This window comes from Hyla sarda, chromosome 5 (genome assembly GCF_029499605.1).
Source record: "Hyla sarda isolate aHylSar1 chromosome 5, aHylSar1.hap1, whole genome shotgun sequence".
NCBI lineage: Eukaryota > Metazoa > Chordata > Amphibia > Anura > Hylidae > Hyla > Hyla sarda.
In genome coordinates this window covers 250,698,214-250,716,571 of record NC_079193.1, presented here as the reverse complement: position 1 = coordinate 250,716,571, position 18,358 = coordinate 250,698,214, and positions in this window count along the sequence as shown.

Genomic DNA, 18,358 nt, shown 5'->3' with positions numbered 1-18,358 from the left:
GCAAATATTGTTTATCCAGTGGTGATTCATGACATGTAAATTTTGTCTGAAAGTCGCAAAAAAGACGCAGTTCCCGTCCTTTACACGTTGACCCACACTAATTTACTTCAGTCCTGAAAAGTACTCTAAACACCGCCCACACCCACATCATATTTGCAGAATGCGGATTCCATTCCATTCTCTGACTGTCTGTGAGCATCATCTCTTCTGATCTCCCGATATTTTTATCATCATGCGGTCCTCATTCTGTCTAGTATAGTATTTTTCCAAAGCTATGAATTAACCTCAATTCTAAAATGCTTTCCTTCCCTCTATATTCATTTTTGAATCAATACAATATAAATAATAACTATTTTAAAAAAAAATGTCTAATGAAACTCCTCGACCTCATATCCCATCCTACTATCCCATCCTCCTATCTTGACCTCCTATCTCAACCTCATATCCTGTCCCAATATGCCGACCTCATATCACATCCTCCTATCTGAACCTCATATCTGTCTTCATATCCCGTCCTCATATCCCGACCTCATACCCCATCTTCACATCTCGACCTCCTATCCCGACCTCCTATCCTGTCCTCATATTCCATTCTCATATCTCAACCTCATATCCCGTCCTCATATCCCGACCTCGTATCCCGTCCTCATCTCCCGACCTCGTGTACCATCCTTATATCCCATCCTCATATCCCAACCTTATATCCCGACCTCATATCCCGTCCTTATGTCCCATACTCTTATCCTGTCCTCACACTGGGGAGGAGTCGGTACGTCACAATACTCCCGCCCCATGGTCATCACGCTGCACACTCGGAGCCTCCAGCGATGTGGAGAGCTTGCAAAGGTGGGTGCTGAATGATAGATTGCGGGGGTCCCCAACAGTAGGACCCCCACGATCAGACATCTTATAACCTATCCTTTGGATAGGGAATAAGATGTATTATGGCCGGAGTACCCCTTTAAGAGCTCTGGGAAAATGATTTCTTATCCAGGTTTTTCCACTCCTTGTCAAATATAGCCTTAACGCTCTTGTGGACATTGAATGTATGCCTTATTTTAGGACCTAGGCCCTCATAAAAGACATCCTCTGCAGTGATAACATCTTTACTATCCAAAGTGAGCCATATTGCATTGAGAAGCATAATTTGTAGAAAAGAGCGTATTAGCGCCTATATCCTTCTGATCTTCATCTTAACAGGAGTGTAGAGAGAGAATCTCTCCTTTCTTACTCTGAACCGATTGTCTTGGATGAAACACGGATATTTGCATAACAGAAGAGTTCATAGGCTCCTTCCAGCTGGTGCTCCCCTTAACTCCCAAGCTCTTCAGAGAGGAATCAATTGCTTTCCGAATCATCTGCCTGAAGCTATTCGCAATTGTGCAGAATAACTTTTTATATGAGGGGTCTAGGGGGGGTTCTTACTCTCCGCACACTCCCATCCTCATATGCTGTCCTCAGGCGGGACTGATTTGTGATGAAGATATTGTAAGCTGAAAATAGAAGGGGATGTGGCTTTGTGGGACTGGGCATGATTTGCAAGCCAGACCGATGCACAAAAACGGTAGATAATAAAAGGGTGGGGCTTAAAATGTGGGTGTGTCTTTGTGAAATGGGGTGTGGCTTGCAATCCAGATTGACACATTCACCAGGAGATGCGGAGCTCGTGGAATAAGGTACTGGAAGTCCTATATACTTACATGGGTCTTGAAACAAAAACCCCTCTTTTCTATAAGGGTGTAGGTAAGGGTAAATTTAACTATCATATATTTTTATTTGACATATAAGCAAAATGTGTACCAGGTTTATTGAAATATTTCCAGCCGTACAGAAGTTATGTGGGAACATACATTTCCCATTGATTGGCATGGGACTTTAAACAAAAACCCCAACCCTCACAAATGGGGGTAGTTAAGGGTTAAATTAACTATCCTATGTTTTAAGTGGACATGTAAGTAACATGTGACCAAGTATTATTGAAATACCTCCGGCCATTTGGAAGTTATACAGTAACATATATTTCCCATAGAATTTTTAACATATAAATTTTCCTGCATGTAGTTAGGATTTTTTTCCGAAAGTACGACAATATCCAACCTATAGGGTATCATTTTAACCATATGGACCTAAAGAATAAAGATAAGGTGTTACTTTGACCAAAAAATGCACTGCGTAGAAACGGAAGCCCCCAAAAGTTACAAAATTAAATTTTTTCTTCAATTTTGTCGCGCAATCAATTTTTCCGTTTCGCCATGGATTTTTGGGTAAAATGACGAATGTCACTGCAAAGTAGAATTGGTGGTGCAAAAAATAAGCCATCATATAAAATTTTATGTGCAAAATTGAAAGTGTTATGATTTTTAGAAGGTGATGAGGAAAAAATGAAAATTCAAAAACTTAAAAACCCTGCTTCCTTAAGGGGTTAAAACCAGCTCATACTGTATAATCACAATGACATTGTCCTTCACAATTACATTAAATACATGCATACATTATTGTCCCGACGTATCAGCTGACGAAGTTTGCAATGCAGCGGTGGCGTCACGTCCAGCCCTTGTCCACAGCAACTCAGCACTGGATTCACATTAAGTTATTGTGGACTTCACCTGAAGAAATGTGGTGGAGTAGCCAGAAGAATTGCGGGCACCCTCCTTCAGCTGACGTCATTCAAGGTTGCATATAAGAGAGTGTGTTTGCTTCATATGTTTGAGCCGGAAGAAGCACAGTTTGTGTGAAACGAACGTTGCTCGTTTGTTTATTCTTATCCTGCACCAGGGAGATCACAAGGAGTGAGTGTACTTTGAAGCAGCAGCAGTTCCAGCTTTTTTCTCCCACTGTGTGTTCAATTTTTGGACTTTGGCTATTGAGAATGAGCACGCCGCTCATTGAGTCAATCCCTCATGCGTCTGAAGGTGGAAACCCTCAGAACCGGAAGTCGGCACAACTCTTAGTGTGGTAGTACAGAGGCAGGTACTTATTTCACAGCTTGTGAATCCAAGGATACACTACAAATGCTCAGCCTGAAGGCTTTAGAGCAGAAGGTTATGTCATTATCTGAAAAGGAGGACCGTTTATTCTGGACTGTTAACTCCCTACGTTCCTACGATGAGTGCAATAGAGCTCCCTAAGGATTGCGTTCCTATAAGGAACCGTCAAAATTTCTGGATAAGTATACTTTCCTAGAAGAGTGGAGAGCGGCGTATTTGGAACATTCTTTACACCTCATGAGAATTGCGTTAAGAAGGAACAAGACTAAATACCATAGTGTGGCACAAGAACTCTGCTGAGCAAAAATTTAGTTTAGATCGTGTCCTACTGAGGACCAGTTTGCTGCTTTTATCAAAAAACTGGAGAGAAAATTACTCACCACCAAAGCAGAAACAAAAGACCGGAAATGGGACAAGTTCTTCAGGGACAAGCTAGATTTTGAAAATGTTCGGATCTATGAGTGGGGGAATGGGAAGCAAACTAGAAGAAAGAATCAGCCGAGGAATAAAACCATTAATGTAACTGATGTAGGCTTGCCTGATGACTGTATAAGCCTGTTATTAAAGGGCCTTAATTTTGGTATAGTAGAACCATTCGATGAAGTTAATTTTCATATTGACTTATTTAAAGCAGTAAGAAAGATGGGACTTAAGAAACATTTTTCAAGAAATCACCACTTGCCTCCTTGTCCCCTATGTGGGGAGAAGCCCCTCTCTTTTGGTCCTTTTAGGATTTAGAGTCATGACCATTCTGGGGGAGGTGGTCCTGTTGGGAGCCAAACTGTAGTTGGAGGAGGATATTGCACCACTGTTGTTGGAGGACGATATTGCACCAACCACTAACACAAGTACAGCAAATCTGGTGTTTACCGGGGCTAACAAATCTACATTATGCCCACCAAGCAACCTGGGGGCACATTTGAGTGGTTTAGCTCTTTGGTTACAAGGACATTAAATTTCTTTTGTATTATAAGGATCAGGATATTCTATTGTCCAGAGAGCAAAGGGCTCTTAAATGGTTAAAAAGAAACAGGGAATTGATCTACCATAGAGCCTGCAAAGGTGGCAACATCGTGGTCTTTATGGTAGATCAATATAAGGAAGAATCATTGAGGCAGTTAATCGATACAAGTACAAATAGTAAACTGCAGGGTGATCCAACTAATGGTTACCATATCCGGTTGCAATCGCTGCTTAGATGTTACATGGAAAAAGGTGTGCTGTCTAAACATGTGGCTGATAAATTATTACCCCGGTTCCCTAGGAAGCCCTATTGGTACTATCTTCCGAAAGTGCATACGTCGCTGAGCTAACCCCTGGGACGTCCTATCATCTCGGGGATCAGCTCGGTGACAGAAAGCCTCTGGGTCCCTGATCTGAGGAAGGGAGGGCTCCTCCCGAAACGCGTAATCCTTGCTTTTATACCTTTTATTGTTTTCTTAATAAATGGTCCTACTGATAACTTTTGTTCCACATATCTGGACTTCGTCTCTTTCATTATTAAGAGTCTGCAGCGCTACATCTCAAGGGTTCTTTTTCTTCAGCCTGTTTCAAGATTGCCAATGCAATTTATTTATTGTCAGCTTTAACTTTATAAGTAGTTTATATCTGTACGTAAATTGTAAAACTACACTACTCAAAAAAATAAAGGGAACACTTAAAAAAATATAATTTCACATGGAACAGACAGCAGGTGGAAGTTATAGGCAATAAGCAAGACACCCCCAATAAAGGAGTGGTTACTATGTTTCCCTGCTGATTTTTTGGTCACTTTTGAATGCTGGATGTGCTTTCACTCTAGTGGTAGCATGAGACGGAGTCTACAACCCAAACAAGTGGCTCAGGTAGTGCAGCTCATTTAGGATGACACATCAATGCGAGCTGTGGCAAGAAGGTTTGCTGTGTCTGTCAGCATAGTGTACAGAGCATGGAGGCGCTACAGGAGACAGGCCAGTACATCAGGAGATGTGGGGGAGGCCGTAGGAGGGCAACAACCCAGCAGCAGGAACGCTACCTTCGCCTTTGTGAAAGGAGGAGCAGGAGGAGCACTGCCAGAACCTTGCAAAATGAACTCCAGCAGGCCACAAATGTGCATGTGTCCACCAAAACTGTCAGAAACAGACTCCATGATGGTTGTATGAGGGTCCGACGTTAACAGGTGGGGCTTGTGCTTACAGCCCAACACTATGCAGGACATTTGCCATTTGCCAGAGAACACCAAGAATGGCAAATTCGCCACTGGCGAAAGCAAGTTCACATTGAGCACATGTGACAGACGTGACAGAGTCTGGAGACGCCATGGAGAACGTTCTGCTGCCTTGCAACATCCTCCAGCATGGTTGGTTTGGCGGTGGGACAGTAACGGTGTGGGGTGGCATTTCTTTGGGGGGTGCACAGCCCTCCATGTGCTTGCCTGGGGAAGCATGACTGTCATTAGGTGCTGAGATGAGATCCTCAGACCCCTTGTGAGACCATATGCTGGTGTGGTTGGCCCTGGGTTCCTCCTAATGCAAGACAATGCATGACCTCATGTGGTTGGAGTGTGTCAGCTGTTCCTGCAAGAGGAAGGCATTGATGCTATGGACTGGCTTGCCCATTCCCCAGACCTGAATCCAACTGAGCACATCTGGGATATCATGTCTTGCTCCATCTACCAAGGCCACGTTGCACCACAGACTGTCCAGGAGTTGGCAGATGCTTTAGTCCAGGTCTGGAAGGACATCCCTCAGGAGACCATCTGCCACCTGTCGTTGTAGGGAGGTCATACGGGCACGTGGAGGCCACACACACTACTGAGCCTCATTTTATCTTGTTTTAAGGACATTACATAAAAGTTGGATCAGCCTGTAGTGGGGTTTTCCACTTTGATTTTGAGTGTGACTCCATATCCAGACCTCCATGGGTTGATAAATTTGATTCCCATTGATCATTTTTGTGTCATTTTTTTGTCAGCACATTAAACTATGTAAAGAAGAAAGTATTTCATACGACCAGTTCATTCATTCAGATCTAGGATGTGTTGTCTATGTTACCTTTTTGTGCAGTGTATATTGAAAGCTAAACTCATGCTTACAGTAGAAGGTTGTTTCATAGAATTATTATTCATTATTTGATATATTTTGATACATGTGGCAAAAATGTGAAATAAATTATTTCCACGAATTATCTGACTCATTTTGCTATTTAAATAAGGACTATGCAACCAATAGTTTATGCAATGTACATAGTTTGCTAAGTCTAAGGGTTGCTAAGGCTGTTTTAAAATAATATGGGATACTTACTTTCTAGGGACTTTCTAAGTCTAAGTCCTATTTATGAGTCTGGATTTTTAAGGAATGACTGCCAGGTTTGTAGTGGGGCTGGTTATTCCCTTCCAGGCCAGTCCTGGAAGCTTAGGAAAAAAAAAAGGAAAAGTCCGGTATTTGAACTGTGTCACTCTTTCAGACTGTTATTTGCTGCTTTTGGCCCATCTCTTCTTAGCTAAACTCCCATAAAGTTACATGGTTTGTAGGGTTGAAATAAGACATATGGCCTTTAATCCCTTCACATCCCATGACAGATCTGGTCCATCATGGTGCCGCTCAGGGTTTATGAGTGGGCTCCTGGCTCAAGCACGCTCCATACCCGGCAACCCCCAGCTGATTTCAGTAGTTGAGGGCTGCCACTAATAGCTGGCATGCGGCGATCGCCGTAGCCAGCTATTAACCCTTTAAATTGCCACTGTCAAAGAAAAGTATTCCTCATTATGGAGGAACTAGCAGGAAAGTGATTCAGGAGGGACAATGAACAGATCTTTTCTTCTTCTGCTCGGAGCTCACCTAGCTTTTCCATGCTCCTGAATAGTATATTGGCTTATCGCTGTATCTTTTGGTGTGCAGGAACACTTCAGAACACATAAAGCAGTCCCTGATATGGCAGCCATGTTGGTTGTAGTACTGCACCAAAGAAATCTTGTGCCATTTATGAGCCTGGGAAAGCTGTGTGTCAGTAAGACCCTGTAATTATTAGATATTCTATAGGGGCGAAGATTATGTTCACAGTTCATTCAAGAAACTATAAGGCTGTGGATTCTGTTATTACAGGTTCATGAGTCATTATAGGGTGCAAAAGTAGCACACAGCTTTTCCAGGCTGCTAAATGACACATGATCTGCTTGGTACAATACTGCAACCAACATGGTTGCCATTACAGGGACTGCTATATGAGCTATAAAGTTTTAACCCCTTAAGGACCAAGCCCATTTTGACCTTAAGGACCAGGCCAATTTCATTTTTGCGTTTTACTTTTTTTCCTCCTCACCTTCTAAAATCCATAACTCTTTTATATTTCCCTCTACAGACCCATATAAGGGCTTGTTTTTTGCGTGACCTATTGTACTTTCTAATGAAACCTCTAATTTTACCAAAAAATGTATGGCGAACCCAAAGAATAATTTTTTTAGGGAGGAAATTTAATGAAAACCACAAATTAGCACATTTTGAAGGGTTTCATTTTCACACTGTACACTTTATGGTAAAAATTACATGTGTTCTTTATTCTGTGGGTCAATACGATTAAAATGATACCCATGGCTAGATACTTTTCTATTTTTGTACCACTTAACCTCTTCAGGACATAGGGCGTATGGATACGCCCGGCATTCCGAGTCCTTAAGGACCGAGGGCGTATCCATACGCCAGTGGGAATTCCGGTCCCCACCGCTAGCCAGTTGGGGACCGGAGCCGGATGCCTGCTGAAATCGTTCAGCAGGCATCCCGGCATATCGCCCAGGGGGGTCATTATGCCCCCCCATGTCGGCGATGGCCGCAGATCGCTGGACAATTCAGTCCAGCAATCTGCGGTGATTCCGGGTCAATCAGAACTCCAGTGACCCATAGCCTGCAGGGGTGAGGTGGCACTGGTGCCACCTCACGATCGCCCTGATTCGTCGGCCGGATTACCGGCCGACCAATCAGGGCGCCTGCTGCGGGTGTCACTCCCGCAACCCGCTCCACCCCTCTTCCGGAGGACGTGAGCGGGTGCGGGATGTGCACCCCGGGTGCTGGGGACCCCAATGTTGGGATTGGGGCCCCAGGAGCGGCGGCGACGACGAGGGACTGACCTGTGTGCCGGCAGCAGCAGGTGGTGAGTCACAGCCTCCTGCTGTTGCTTAGCAACAGCTCCCAGCATGCAAAAAGGGCATGCTGGAAGCTGTAGTTATGCAACAGCAGGAGGCAGACCACCACAACTCCCAGTATTCCCTTATGGGCATGCTGGGACTTATGGTTTTGCAACAGCTGGATGCACATTTTTTCTATGGAAAAGTGTACCTTCAGCTGTTGTACAACTACAACTCCCAGCTTGCACAAACAGCTAAAGTGCATGCTGGGAGTTGTAGTGGTGCATCTGCTGGTTGCATAACTACAACTCCCAGCATGCCCGTTGGCTGTCGGTGACTGCTGAGAGTTGTAGTTTTGCAACAGCTGAAGGCACACTGGTTGTGAAACTGATTTTTTTATTACCTAACTCAGTGTTTCACGACTGGTGTGCCTCCAGCTGTTGCAAACTCCAACTCTCAGCAGACAATGCACACCATGCACCGTACATGCTGGGAGTTGTAGTTTTGCAACAGCTGGAGGCACACTGGTAGTGAAACACTGAGTTAGGTCACAAACTCAGTGATACATAACCAGTGTGTCTACAGCTGTTGCAAAACTAAAACTCTCAGCATGTACAGTCTGTCACCGCATGCTGGGAGTTGTAGTTTTGCAACAGCTGGATGTCCCCCCCCCCACAATGTGAATGTACAGGGTACACCCACATGGGTGGAGGTTTACAGTGTATGTGTGTATGTTCCAGCATCACCTCCAAACGGCTAAAGATATTAACATGAAACTTGGCACACATGTTACTTATATGTCAACAACAAACATAGGATAGGTGATTTAACCCTTACTCACCCCCATTTGCCAGGGGTGGGGTTTATGTTTAAAGTCCAATACAAATCAATGGGAAATATATGTTACTGCATAACTTCCAAACGGCTGGATTTATTTCGATAATACTTGGTCACATGTTACTTATATATCCACTTTAAATATAGAATGGTTAATTTAACCCCTAACTACCCCCATTTGTGAGGGTCGGGGTTTTTGTTTAAAGTCCCATGCAAATCAATGGGAAATGTATGTTCTCACATAACTTCCGTACGGCTGGAGATATTTCAATAACTGGTACACATATTACAGGTTGGGATATGAGGTAGGGGCAGGAGGTTGAGTTAGGAGGTCGGGATAGGAGGTTGGGATAGGAGGCCGTGATAGGAGGACGGGATAGGAGGACGGGATGGGAGGTCGAGATAGGAGGACGGGATAGGAGGACGGGAAAGGAGGACGGGAAAGGAGGACGGGAAAGGAGGTCGAGATATGAGGACGGGAAAGGAGGATGGGAAAGGAGGACGGTATAGGATAACGGGAAAGGAGGGCGGGATAGGAGGACGGGATAGATGAACAAGATAGGAGAACGGGATATGAGGATGGGATAGGAGGACGGGATAGGAGGACAGGAAAGGAGGACGGGAAAGGAGGACGGGAAAGGAGGTCGAGATAGGAGGATGGGAAAGGAGGTCAAGATAGGAGGACGGAAAAGGAGGTCGAGATAGGAGGACGGGAAAGGAGGTCGAGATATGAGGACGGGAAAGGAAGACGGGATAGGAGGACGGGATAGGAGGACGGGATAGGAGGACAGAATAGGAGGTCGGGATAGGAGGTCGGGATATGATGCCGGGATAGGAGGTCGGGATATGACAACAATATATGAGGACGAGATATGAAGTCAAAAGCTTCCTCCTTTGCTTATTTTCCTCCCCAACAAGGATTAGGAAGGAAAACTGGGCAACGCCGAGTACTCAGCTAGTATATATATATATATATATATATATATATATATATATATATAGCAACAGGGAAATACAGCAGCACACTGCTAGCACAAAGATATAGATGAAACATGAGTATATAGATAAAACATGAGTATATAGATAGAACATGAAAAGCTATACAGCTGTAATGCAATAAATGAAGATATGAAACTATGAAAATATGAGGTACTTAGCTTGCAAATTTGGTGCCAAATAGCGTGGACCGTCCCACCACGGTAAGGTGACCTCATTCTGGGACGGACCCTACACTGTGTATATGCCTCTGTGTGAACAGTACAACAGGCATTGCAAGGTCTGAAACATCCAAGGCACCTTATATACACCTAATAGAGGTGGGTGGGGTGCAGGAGCCAACATGGAGGTAGCCACTCCCCCGTATGTGTAATACAACCAAAGGATAAATTGGCCAGCACCATTGATCCAAACTATTGTAGAAACCTGGCGCCAAATTTGCAAGCTAAGTACTTCATATTTTCATATCTTCATTTATTGCATTACAGCTGTATAGCTTTTCATGTTCTATCTATATACTCATGTATATAGATAGAATTCCCTGGTTGAACTTGATGGACATATGTCTTTTTTCGACCGTACTAACTATGTAACTATGTAACTATGTTTTATCTATATACTCATGTTTCATCTATATCTTTGTGCTAGCAGTGTGCTGCTGTATTTTCCTGTTGCTGTATATTTAGCCCAGCAGCTTGCACCTGCAAGCCAGGTTTCTACAATAGTTTGGATCAATGGTGCTGGCCAATTTATCCTTTGGTTTTATATATATATATTTATATATATATATATATATATATATATATGCACAACAATGGATTACCGCTCACCACACCCGCAGCTGCTCCTAAGTCCGTGCTGCGGACACGCCGGTACCGCCTCCGGCTCACACAATTTGCAACAAGGAAGATAGTCCAGCACAGAACTGTAGTATGCAGGTAAAAACTCAGAACTTTATTTCAGCATAACGCAGTACACAGAAGCCTGACGCCTTTCGCACCGGAGTGCTTAGTCGTAGGTAACAGGTAACCACAATGAACGTCTTAAAATACACAAGATATCGGTCACATGACCACACACATCATAGTAAAATCGTTCTCATACAAGACATGGTGCTGGAGTATCGGATTGGGAAACACAAATTTTTTAGAACATGTTCACACTTGTGTGCGCCCAAAACGTTTGTTGTTATAATAGACTTTCTCTAAAAAACAGTGTAAACATTTACATCATAGATTCATAACTTATTTTGAGAAAAGCCAGGTAAAAACACTCATCTGCAAGAACAGTAACTTGAGTATTATATTTTTTGTTTTTTATTTATTTATTTTTAATTATTAATTTGTATATGTGTCATTCTCAGTTATGTTAATAGTACATTTAAACATGACTATCTATTGTGGTCTAAGGGCAAGTGAGAGCTAAATCTAATCTTTTATTTAATCCGAGGGGATGCCTCGTACCAAGGAGGAATATCCAACATGCCTCCCTGTTGTAAAGCTTATTCCTAAGGTCTCCCCCCCTCGGACCCAAAGTAACCCTTTCTACCCCAGATACCCGTAGACCCGTCACATCTCCTCCATGTGCCTCCCTAAAATGACGGGATAACATCGACATACCTGTAATATTGCTTTTAGCATCTGAGACATGTTTTCTAAACCTAATTTTTAGAGAATTGCTAGAACAACCTACATACTGTATCTTGCAGATGGTGCAGGTGGCTACATAGACAATGGACTTGGTGTTACAATTTGTGAAGTCCCGTAATTTATAGAGGTTACCTGTGGAGCAAGATGTCACCGTGTCAGTGTTCACCATGTGGTCACACGTGAGACATCTTGTATGTCCACATTTTCTATTTCCCACAGTTTTCAGCCAATTATGTTTGCTACTAGACAATTTGTTGCTCTGGAACAAGCTGGGCGATATTTTTGAGCCTATTGAGGGGCCCTTTTTGGATACTATTTCTATGCCCTCCGACACTATTTCCTTTAGTATCGGATCAGATTCCAATACTGGTATGTATTTTTTGATGATACCCTTAATTTGTCTAAAGTTTACACTATATGGCATTACGAAATATGGTTTGGTGACACATTTATTTTTGTTTTTGCCTACCATCCCCTCCGTATTGTATCCTCCTCTCCTTGGTTGCTTTCTCCTAGAGTAGGTGACTAACTCCTTTCTGGTGATACCACTGACTTTTTCATGAGCTAGATCAATGGTATGCTCACTGTACCCTCTATTTTTAAACCTAGTGTGTAGTTCTGATGCTGCCACCCTAAATTTGCTGTCACTGGAACAATTCCATTTCACTCTACACAATTCTCCAAAGGGAATGTTATCCAGGACATGTTTAGGGTGGCAGGATGAGGCCAGCAGTATCGAGTTGGTAGCTGTCTCCTTTCTGTACGGGAGTATTTCTATATGGTCTCCTTCACCCACCACTGTGATGTCCAGGAAATTAATCTCCTTTTTGTCAAAATGGTAGGTGAATCTAAGGTTAAGTTCATTTCTGCCTACATATTGTACAAATTGTTTGAACTGTTCCTCTGACCCTCCCCAAATTATAAGGAGATCATCTATGAATCGTCCGATCCAATGTATGTGGCTACTAAAAGGGTTGTCAATGTTGAAAACAAACATCTGTTCCCACTGGAACATAAAAATGTTCGCGAAGGAGGGGGAGTATTTCGCCCCCATTGAAGCTCCCCTGGTCTGAAGGTAGAAATCACCATTGAACACAAAATAATTATGCCTAAGCAAAAATTCCGTGGCGATGGTGATAAATTCCCTCAGACCAGGGGAGTATGTACTAAATCTTTCCATATGTGTAGATAACGCCTCCAATCCCTTATTCCAAGGGATGGATGGATACAGGCCAATAACATCGCCCGTTGCCCATGACAACCCCTGGTTCCATTGTACTCTATCCAAGATATTGATGACATGCTTCGTATCCTGGATAAAGGTGGGGGTAATTTTTGTTAAAGGTTGGAGATAGTGGTCCACCCACTCCCCAAGGCGCTCCACAAGGGACCCAATGCCAGCGACAATGGGTCTCAGGGGAGGTGGAAAAACCCCTTTGTGCACCTTGGGGAGTGAGTGAAACACCGGTGTAATGGGATTTGCTACAAAGGAGACAGCTACCAACTCGATACTGCTGGCCTCATCCTGCCACCCTAAACATGTCCTGGATAACATTCCCTTTGGAGAATTGTGTAGAGTGAAACGGAATTGTTCCAGTGACAGCAAATTTAGGGTGGCAGCATCAGAACTACACACTAGGTTTAAAAATAGAGGGTACAGTGAGCATACCATTGATCTAGCTCATGAAAAAGTCAGTGGTATCACCAGAAAGGAGTTAGTCACCTACTCTAGGAGAAAGCAACCAAGGAGAGGAGGATACAATACGGAGGGGATGGTAGGCAAAAACAAAAATAAATGTGTCACCAAACCATATTTCGTAATGCCATATAGTGTAAACTTTGGACAAATTAAGGGTATCATCAAAAAATACATACCAGTATTGGAATCTGATCCGATACTAAAGGAAATAGTGTCGGAGGGCATAGAAATAGTATCCAAAAAGGGCCCCTCAATAGGCTCAAAAATATCGCCCAGCTTGTTCCAGAGCAACAAATTGTCTAGTAGCAAACATAATTGGCTAAAAACTGTGGGAAATAGAAAATGTGGACATACAAGATGTCTCACGTGTGACCACATGGTGAACACTGACATGGTGACATCTTGCTCCACAGGTAACCTCTATAAATTACGGGACTTCACAAATTGTAACACCAAGTCCATTGTCTATGTAGCCACCTGCACCATCTGCAAGATACAGTATGTAGGTTGTTCTAGCAATTCTCTAAAAATTAGGTTTAGAAAACATGTCTCAGATGCTAAAAACAATATTACAGGTATGTCGATGTTATCCCGTCATTTTAGGGAGGCACATGGAGGAGATGTGACGGGTCTACGGGTATCTGGGGTAGAAAGGGTTACTTTGGGTCCGAGGGGGGGAGACCTTAGGAATAAGCTTTACAACAGGGAGGCATATTGGATATTCCTCCTTGGTACGAGGCATCCCCTCGGATTAAATAAAAGATTAGATTTAGCTCTCACTTGCCCTTAGACCCCAATAGATAGTCATGTTTAAATGTACTATTAACATAACTGAGAATGATACATATACAAATTAATAATTAAAAATAAATAAATAAAAAACAAAAAATATAATACTCAAGTTACTGTTCTTGCAGATGAGTGTTTTTACCTGGCTTTTCTCAAAATAAGTTATGAATCTATGATGTAAATGTTTACACTGTTTTTTAGAAAAAGTCTATTATAACAACAAACGTTTTGGGCGCACACAAGTGTGAACATGTTCTAAAAAATTTGTGTTTCCCAATCCGATATTCCAGCACCATGTCTTGTATGAGAACGATTTTACTATGATGTGTGTGGTCATGTGACCGATATCTTGTGTATTTTAAGACGTTCATTGTGGTTACCTGTTACCTACGACTAAGCACTCCGGTGCGAAACGCGTCAGGCTTCTGTGTACTGCGTTATGCTGAAATAAAGTTCTGAGTTTTTACCTGCATACTACAGTTCTGTGCCGGACTATCTTCCTTGTTGCAAATATATATATATATATATATATATATATATATATATATATATATATATATATATAGTATAAGCTGAGTTTTTCAGCATGATTTTTAGTGCTGAAAACGCCCCCCTCGGCTTATACTCGAGTGAATAAAAAAAAAATACCGGTGAGGTTGGGTTATGGTGGGCCGGACCATACATCTTCTCTGCAGGGACCATCCGCATTCCGATGGGGAGGGTGAGCCGGTCCGGGCCTTCAATCTTCACCAGGAGGCCCTCTTCTCTGCTCCGGGCCAGACTAGTGAAGCTGCATTGACATCACCGTGCTGGGACGTCCGTGCACAGGGATGCCCCTGATGTCACGGACGTCTGATGCGCACATGCAGCACGAGAGAACTGAGGGGGTGAGTAGACAACGAGGGGGGCCTATATGATGACAGAGGGGGCGGTCTGGATGATAGCGGGGATATTGACTGGGGGTGATGATAATGGGGGTCTGGGCAATGACTGGGAGGGAGGTTTGACAGGGGGTGATGATGACGGGGGGATGATGACAGGGGGATGATGATGACAGGGGAGATGATGACAGGGGGGTCTGGATGATGACAGGAGGTGATGATGACAGGGGGGGGTCTGGATGATGACAGGAGTTGATGATGACGGGGGGGGTCTGGATGATGACAGCAGTGGATGATGTATTTCCCACCCTATTCTTATACTCAACTTCCAAGGTTTTTGGGGTTAAATTAGGGGCCTCGGCTTATATTCGGGTCGGCTTATACTCGAGTATATACGGTAATCAGTAATATAAAATCGCCCTATTTTGACCACCTATAACTTTTTCATTTTTCCGTATATGGGGTGGTATGAGGGCTCCTTTTTTGTGCCATCATCTGTACTTTTTATTGATACCACATTTGCATATATAAAACTTTATTTTTTATTTTATACGTTTACACTGTTCACTGTACAGGATAATTGACATCATCTTTTCATAGTTTGGACATTTAGGCATGCAGCGATACCAAGTAAATTTATAAAAGAAAATTATGCTTTTTGGGGGTAAAATGGGAAAAAGGGACAATTTTCGTTTTTATTGGGGGAGGGGATTTTACACCTTTTTTTACTTTTTAATTTATAATTTTTTCTACTTTTACTTTACCCGTTTAATGTCCTCATAGGGGACTATCAATAGCAATCAGTTGATTGCTAATACTGTTTAGTGCTATGTATAGGACTTAGCACTGATTAGTATTATTGGCTATCTTCTGCTCTGGTCTGCTCAATCTCAGACCAGAGCAGAAGACCCAAGGAGAAGGCTGGAGGCAGGTGATGGGACCTCCCGCTGCCATTACAGATGATCGGATCCCCGCGGCAGTGCTACGGGCGATCCGATCATCAATTTTAACATGCACATTGCCACACATGCCGTGATCTGTATTGATCACGGCATCTGAGGGGTTAATGGTGGATATTATTGGCGGATCCCCAGCTGCTGATAGCAGCCAGGACCTGCAGTGTATGACGCAAACACCACTCCGATGCTCGCGGTCATACAGTAAATGTACTTCCTGGTGCGCTAAGTACCTCCGCACCCGGATGTACATTTACATCCATGGTCGTTAAGGGGTTAAGTGATCCAGCTAAAGGCAAATATTAGAATTTCTTACCTAGCTTTTATATGCTCCTGAATGGCATATCTGCTTATAGCTGGCTACATCAATCACTATATCACAATATTCAAGGTGACTAGATTTGGATGAATTAATGGCACAGTTAACCTCTTAAGGACCCATGACGTATGCATACGTCATGGGTCCCGGTCCTGCGATATAACGCGGGGTCACACGGTGACCCCGCATCATATCGCGGCGGGCCCGGCGTCATAGTGAAGCCGGGACCCGCCTCTAATAGCGCGCGGCACTGATCGCTGTGCCGCGCGCTATTAACCCTTTAGCCGCGCGCTCAAAGCTGAGCCGCGCGGCTAAAAACGAAAGTAAAAGTGCCCGGCTAGCTCAGGGAGCTGTTCGGGATCGCCGCGGTATAATCGCGGCATCCCGAACAGCTGTAGCACAGGAGGAAGGTCTCTTACCTTCCTTCCTGCAGTCCGATCGCCGAATGAATGCTTCAAGCCTGAGATCCAGGCTTGAGCATTCAATCGCCTAAAACACTGATTGATCCATTCCTATGGAGATGGATCAATCAGTGTAAAAGATCAGTAAATGCAATGTTATAGCCCCTTATGGGAGCTATAATGTTGCATAAGAAAAGTGTAAAAAAATCATTAACCCTTTCAATTATCCCTTCCCCTAATAAAAGTTTAAATCACCCGGCATTTCCAAAAATAAAAAAAACATTATGTAAATAATAATAAAAATAAACATATGTGGTATCGTCGCGTGTGGAAATGTCCGATTTATAAAAATATACCGCTTTTTAAACCGCTCGTTCAATGGCGTACGCGCAAAAAAATTCCAAAGTCCAAAATAGCGCATTTTTGATCACTTTTTATACCACAAAAAAGTGAATAAAAAGTGATCAAAAAGTCTGATCAGAACAAAAATGGTACCGCTAAAAACTTCAGATGACGGCGCAAAAAATGAGTCCTCAAAGCGCCCTGAACACAGAAAAATAAAAAAGTTATAGGGGTCAAAAGATGACCATTTTAAACGTATAAATTTTCCTGCATGTATTCATGATTTTTTTCGGAAGTGATACAAATTCAAACCTATACAAGTAGGGTATCATTTTAACCGTATGGACCTACAGAATAAAGATAAGGTATCATTTTTGACAAAAAATGTACAGCGTAAAAATAGAAGCCCCCAAAACTTACAAAATAGTGTTTTTTCATCAATTTTGTCGCACATTGATTTTTTTTCCCGTTTCACCGTAGATTTTTGGGTAAAATGACTAATGTCATTACAAAGTAGAATTAGTGCCGCAAAAATTAAGCCATTATATATAATTTTAGGTGAAAATTTTTAAGAGTTATGATTTTTTAAAGTTAAGGAGGAAAAATTGAAAATGAAAAAACGGAAAAAGCCCGGGTCCTTAAGGGGTTAAAGGGGTACTCCAGTGGAATAATTTTTTTTTTTTTTTTTTTTATGAACTGGTACCAGAAAGTTAAACAGATTTGAAAATTACTTCTATTAAAAAATCTTAATCCTTTCAGTATTTTTTAGTAGCTGTTTGCTACAGAGGAAAATCTTTATTTTTTTAATTAATTTTTTGTGTTGTCCACAGTGCTCTCTGCTGACACCTGATGTCCGTATCAAGAACTGTCCAGAGAAGGAGAAAATCCCTATAGCAAACCTATGCTACTCTGGACAGTTCCTGACATGAACAGAGGTGTCAGCAGAGAGCACTGACAATAAAGAAATTCAAAAAGTAAATAATTTCCTCTGTAGCATACAGCTGCAAAAAAGTACTAAAAGGATTAAGAATTTTTAATAGAAGTAATTTACAAATCTGTTTAACTTTCTGGCACCAGTTCATAAAAAAATAAATTGTAAGGACAAATCGCATAATATACTGTCATCCCTACAACTCATTTACCCTGCTAAACACATCTTTGTTTCTCCATTCTATCTTGTCTGCTCCTGAAGGTGAGTGACCATTGTGAGGAATAATAAAGCAATGTTGTAAATCTGTTTTCCCTGCCATAAATATATATATATATATATATATATATATATATATATATATATATATATATGCTTGATAAAGGCTCCAGGAGGAGCTGAAACGTTGTAATGCTGACATGAGATATTAAATCACTTATTTTGTTGGAGTGCTGCGCCTGTATCTGGTTCATATA